Here is a 6,970-nt window from a genome sequence, read left to right on the forward strand (position 1 = left end):
TGTGGAATTTGGATTCAAACAAAGGATATGTAGAATTTGATTGGTTATCCAAGGATAGTAAAGAATTTTTCAGAAGGTTTTCCATTAAACAGAGAAAAAAAAACAGTAACATTTAAGTATGTCGTATGCTATTTATTCCTTAATTTACTTTTCAACTGAGATTCAAATTATACAGAGATTGAAGTCTTGACAATGGTCTTGATAATTCTCCAATTAAAAAAAGAAAAGTCTGTTTTTCTAGTTTTGCTTAGATAGGTTTCTTCGACTATAAAGAATCATTGAGAAGCTGAAAACTGATATTTGAAGACAGCTACTATAGCAGTCTTCTGTCTGGGGAAAAAACTCAGTAAATTTGTTACTCATTAAATATTTACTTTTTGCTCTAAGGCAATTTCATATGTAATAGATGTAAACAGGAGAAAATTTGTGTACTTATGGTATGCATTATAATATTTAAAATAGAACATAGAATTATTTGTAAAAGAGCAAAAATAAATAATTTAGGAAACAAAACGAATAGAAGAAGCTAAGTTTACCTATTGCCGTAGATATCACCTATAGCAATAGTTTAAGATTAGCAAGTATTGACCTTCAAATTGGAATATTTGCAATTTTCCTGCTTCACCTCATTAACATTGTATGTGGCTTCAAACAGGTTAATGATAAAAATGCATCATGTTTGTGTCTTTCCTTAGAAGTTAGAGATTTCTTTTGCATCCATGATCTCACTTGATAATATGAAATAATGACCATGCTGTCATATTATTAGATAAGTATGTATCAGATGGAGTTTTTTTGATAAAGACCTTGGAAAAATGCTTTATTACAAGATCTTCAACAGCTAGGGTCAGATAGTGCAATCCCTTCCTGATGGTAGAGGATTTCTATGATAGAAGTTGTTTTTATGGAAGGTTAATAGAATGATAGCACACAAGACAGAGTGATAAGAATGGAGTTAGAAAAACATTTAGGAGAAAATTGGAAGGAATAGCAGGGTGGGGTTTAAACATGTTGACATCAGTAATTACACATCTACATCAAAATTTCCAAAAGGTTCTTTGAAATGCAAAATGTTACTTAGAAAATAATAATGAAGTCCTAGATATAGATTTAAGAACCATTCTTTAGTGGGAATAATTTAATCTTGAAAGTAGAAGAAAATGACAAAGGAGAAAAGATGATAGAAGAGGGAGGGTCAGGGACTAAACCTTAGAGAATGCCCACATTAGAGGATGGGAGGTGAATATGGAGTCAAGAGAAGAAAAGAAGGAATCATAAAAATGGTGAGAAGAAAAAAAAAAAGACAGTATGTACCACAGATTTCAGGAAATATGCACATTCCAGAGGTTGGTCAACAACTTTAAATTGCTTATGAAATGGATGAAGGAGTTGAATCATAAATCCCTTGTTGGAAAAGCAGATATAATCCTTAAGCAGCCTGGAACACAGAGTTAGAGAGGAGCAGAACAGAGATCTTGAAATTTTCTGAAACTGTGGGGAAAGCTTTGAATTCTATCACAGATGAAGAAATTGGAACTCAAGCCAAGTCAAACGAAAATGTCAAGAGCAAGAAACCCCTATACAGCATCTGGCTTACAATCCTAGATGGTGAGGTGCATTGCTCCCCTGCTTGAAGCCTCTTCATTTCTTCATTGTCTTGGGAATAACATCCAAAAGCATTAACATGAATTATAAGACTCTGCTCCATTTAGTTCCTGCCTACCAAACAGCATCATTTCTCATCTTTTTTCTAGATATGTAGTTCCTTTCAGTGAGCCAGCCTCTATATAAATCCTGGCCTGAATATTTCATTGTTTCTTTACCATAAATGTTACACCCTCCTTATTTACATCTGACCCTGGGTAACAAGGTCTCATCTTAAAGTTTCTTTGTCCAGTTGGGCTTTCTTGACTTCCTAGAATAGGTTTAGTATCCTTGATTTATGCTGCTCCCAAACATTTTCTGGTTCTTACCCTTTTCATAATACTCCTCATACTTGATTTTAATTTCTTCTTTGTCTTTCCTTCTAAACCACAAGAGTAGTAGAGACTATGTCTATCTTGTTTACCATTCTATCCCCGATATTTAGTGTAGTGCCTAGGATAGTACAGAATAACTGATTTATAGAAATAATGAATGATTTCGGATTTGGGGAAAGATTTAAAATAGTCCCTATAGGTCTAGAGATATACTGTGACAGCCTTGTTCATAAATCACAGGGTGGTCATGTTTGTTAAACAATAAAAGCAATATGAATTATGCCATTTGTAAATATCAGTAATCTAAAACGTGGATATCACTTCCCATCACTTATTATACACATTTTAACTTCATTTATCTAATCATTGCCCAAAAAGCATTCAAACATTTCATTTTATGACCAGCCATTCTCTGGTCATTTGGTCTAAATGGTTTGTTCAACTATTCCAAATTTTTTTCCCATCAGGAAAACTGCAGAAGCCTTATAACTTGCCTGCTCCCTTACAATCCATTTTACACCCAGGAGCATTAGTGATCATTTTTAAAACATAAATCTAATCTGTCTGGACTCTGAGTAAGCCCATGAGTGGTTTTCCATTATGCAATCCTTGGAAAGTAGCAAGCCAAAAACCTTCTTATGGTTTACAAGAGCCTGCATGATCTATACAACTTTATTCCTGCTTACCTTCTACAACTCACATCATTCATTTATTTAACAAATATTTATGAGTGCAGTGTTTGCTAGACATTGTTCTAGTTGTTGGGTTATGCAGAATTCCTGCCCTCATAGCGCTTGCTTTGATGGTCAGATGAAGCCAAGTCCTGTCTCTTCACACTAGCTCCCAACATACCATCTTCTCTCTGGATCCTATCCCATTAATACTACTCCTGTTAAGTCGCCAGTGAACGTCACATTGAAAACACACGTGGAACATTTTCAACCCTCATTTTACTTGGCCTCTCCAAACTCATGACAAATTGCTCACTCACTCCTCATATAAACACTCAAGTGTCATAATTTAACCCTATCTAAATAGCAACACCAACACTCACTCTCAACTCTACCTAAGCAGGAGATGAAAAGAGGATGGGGGCAAGACAGAGCCTTGAGAAACTCCAACATTTAAATGAGTGAATGAAGGAAAGAATGAACAGCCCCCCAGCTCCTTAGATCAGGTTAGTTTACTCCATTAAACACTATACTTACTCAAGGAAGAGAACCCTGCACTAGTCTTCCATGGAAATTTCCCACAATCACAGTTACTTATTTGTGTAATTACTTGTTTAATGTTTATCTTTACCACTAAACCCATTTCCCTACTAAACCCCCTAAGACTCTGTTAATCTTGTTCCCTGCTGCATCCTCGGAGGTAGCTTGGGATCTAACTCATAGCAGGCATTCAGTATTGTAGAATAAATGAGTATACAATGCTACCACATGTTTGTTTCATTGTGTAGCTGTGTGATTGTGTGTTTGACACCCAGATGGTGAGAATGGTAGATTAATGCCCCAAATTACTAACAATAAATCAACTTACTGAAAATAAAAACTATTCATAAATTATGGCTAATCCCACAGTAACATAAGCCTTTCCCATTTATACCAAAGATCACTGATTTGAGAGTTATTTCTGTTATTTTATTGTTCTAATAATGACTGCTTCCTAATTAAACACTAACTTAACCTAGAAAATAAAAGCAGTCAGTGATTTTAAAAATGCAGCATAGGAGTATGTAGAAGTAAGGCTGAAAGTTGAGAAAATTAAAAAGAAGACTCTGATATAAAGATTAAAGCTGTATTCTCACCTCCCTCTTCTCATAAAAAGTGTTTTTTACTTATTTTATCCTACCATAAATTCACTGGATGTTCTTGTAACAAGTAATGTAAATCAAGTAAAAATGTGCAGAGTAATATACTAAGCAACAACTGGAGTAAACTTTTGTACTGCCTGTATTCTTGTTAGCAATAATCATCTACTGACAGATTCTGAGGTATATTTTATTCAAAAATATTCACAAAAATATTTGCAAAGTCACCATAACTTTGAAAAATGGTCTATAAAATTCTTTTGATAACACTGGGGATTTTTTGTTTTTGTTTTTTAATTCTAAATTTTACTTCTAAAGACATTATTGGATAATGACAGAAGTAAAACATGCATGTAAAAATACATGCTTTGTAAGCTATGTGGGCATATATATACATATATGAAATATATTTTTATCTTATCTAAGTTTAGATTGAGATATATACAAATATTAAAATAATCACAGACATAATATACAAATGTCTTTTCTAATAAAATATGCATTCAACATAGTTTTATATTTCTTCCTATATTACCCAATTTGTAATCTTATGCAATTTAATAATAAATTTCTTTTTTTATCAGAGTCCATCAGTATTAAAGAAATACAAAGTAAACAAAGTAAAACTTTCATACCAAATTGCTTCTTTTTGTGAAAATGACTTACATAATGTGGTGATGTTCTTTTTCCTATGAATAATACAAAGTGACTCCTAAAATATGGTATTTAGCCTACATTTAATATTTAACATGTATCACCCTCATGAATGGGTTTTGGAAAAGTCTTTGGAACTCCTGAAACTACATGCAAACATATTGTGGTACAAGTTTATGAGCATTTTTCTGGGAAGACCTTAGCTTTTATCCACTTCTTAACAGTGTGGTCTCCTAAAAGTTAAGTACCAACAATACATAGAAAAGGGAGTAGAAGTCCATGTGAAATAGGTAATTAATGAGACTTTGAAATCAACATTTTATACAAGGCTGTTATTGTACATGCTCAAACGAGGAAAACAATACATTTAAGATTTATTTTATGTTTTAATTAACATTATGTAGACTTCCAGGTGCTCAAAACTCACAGTAAGTTATTTAAGATCAGTAATCTATGACTAAAATAACTTTTTAATTGGTGTGTCTGTAGAAATCAGATTTTAAAATGATCAAACTGATTGATTGCCATCCTGTGTGTATAGTTTCAGAGATATCAAAATAACTAATCAACTAGCTTAAATTTGTCTGAAATCTTCTCCTAAAGAAAGGAAAGTAAAAATAAATAATATTTTAAAATCAAACTGCAATCTTAAATGTTATACGGAGATGACTTACATCTCCAGACAAATATCTCAATGTTTCTTAAATGCATATTTTCATGAAATATAACTTTCTACAAAGTGGCAATGCTCTCAATATGTTTATATGTAATACAAATATATATTGCACACCAAGATGAAGGCATTTAGTTGCTGTGTCAATAAAAGAAACATTCATCGTCTAACCCTTACCTTTCAATCAGAGGACACCGGAAAGACAATATTTTATTAGAGAGGTAGGACTTGTTAGAGAAATAGCTTATTGTTATGGAATGTAAGCCTACTAATGCTGTAAATTTATCTTCACATATGTCATGTAAGATGCATTATCACCCATTAGATTCAGGTATAAACTAAACATTAATGGAGGTATGGTTGATATCTTTTTACCGCAATATCCTCCCAGCCGAGTGTGCAATGCCTCTGAACACAGCTCTTTCGTCTAAATGGTAGACCACTCTAAATGATATGCAGTTCAGAATTGTGCTATTCTACTGCATTAAAGCACAAGCCAAATTAGCATCCATTTCCAGTATAACTTTGCAAGTGAGAGAATGTACGCAATAAGGAAGTGATCACTTACCTTTAACAGTTTAAGAAACTGAAACTGATGTTTACAATACATATAGTCAAGTTAGAGAAGTTTTCTTTCAGCTTTTTGAAGTCATCTTGACAACTCAAAATATAAGTTCATTCGTACAGCGCATTGATCCTTCAGTTAGAAAACATTAGGTAAATATTTTAATATTAATTTCTACATCTCCAAAATGGAAATAAAAGTACCTGTTTTATAAGTATGAATAGAAATATTTAAAGTTATGTAAGAAACAAATGCTGTGTAAATATTATTGACATTATTATTAATATATAATTAAACAGTGGACCTACTAGAAGTCCACTTGCTCATAAAATTAACATTGGCTTTTTGCACATTTACCAATGACATTGTGTTTCTCTCCTCACCCATTCACTGAATCACACATCACAAATATCTTAAAAATACATAAGTCAAATAAAAAACTCCTACAAAAAATTTTAAATCCTCTAAATTATTGTTTTATTTACTTAAAGGGAAATCACAGTTCAAAATTTCAATGAAATGATGGACTTTCTACTTTAGACAAAGTGATTTAGTGGTGTTTGAAGTCTATAGGTTCTATCTTCTAAAGTTTCCTGGTTTTCTGGACTTTATTAGCCTATATATAAAAAATAGGATGTATTATATATGAAGTAATTTATAGTACATTGAACACTAACACAGATCTATCTAATTACATTTTTTATATCTACCTTGCTCTTGAATTAGGAGTAGTTTCTCAAGCCAGAGTTTTGGGAGCTGGGGCAATTGGAGGAAAAAGTGTCACCAGTAATTGCCATGGCTTCTGATTTGGGCTTCAGCAACAAAAACCAAATCATATGATTTTTCTTCACTTTGTCCACAAATAATAGCAAATAATAACTGTGCAGAAGGCTTTGCAGATTACAAATCTCATTTAATCCTCACATTATGACTGACAAGTGACAGATATAAAGAAAATGAGGATCAGTGAGACGAGATTCACACAGTTTCAAGTGTCAGAGCCAGAACATGAAATGAAAACAGATTACCCAATTCAAGTTCAGTGTCCAGGGCCGGCCCGGTGGCGCACTGCGATAGTGCGCCGCTTGGGAAGCGTGGCGGCGCTCCCGCCGAGGGTTCAGATCCCACATACAGACCAGTTCCCGCCCACTGGCTGAGCGAGGCGCGGGAGCAACGCCGAGGGTTGCGATCCCGTTGCCGGTCCCAGTCCAGTACGGGCGCGACACTGAGGGTTGCGATCCGTTGCCGGACACGGAAAAAAGACAAAAAAAAAAAAAAAAAAAAATTCA

This window comes from Galeopterus variegatus, unplaced genomic scaffold, assembly GCF_000696425.1.
Source record: "Galeopterus variegatus unplaced genomic scaffold, G_variegatus-3.0.2 Scaffold2773, whole genome shotgun sequence".
In the NCBI taxonomy this organism is placed as follows: Eukaryota; Metazoa; Chordata; class Mammalia; order Dermoptera; family Cynocephalidae; genus Galeopterus; species Galeopterus variegatus.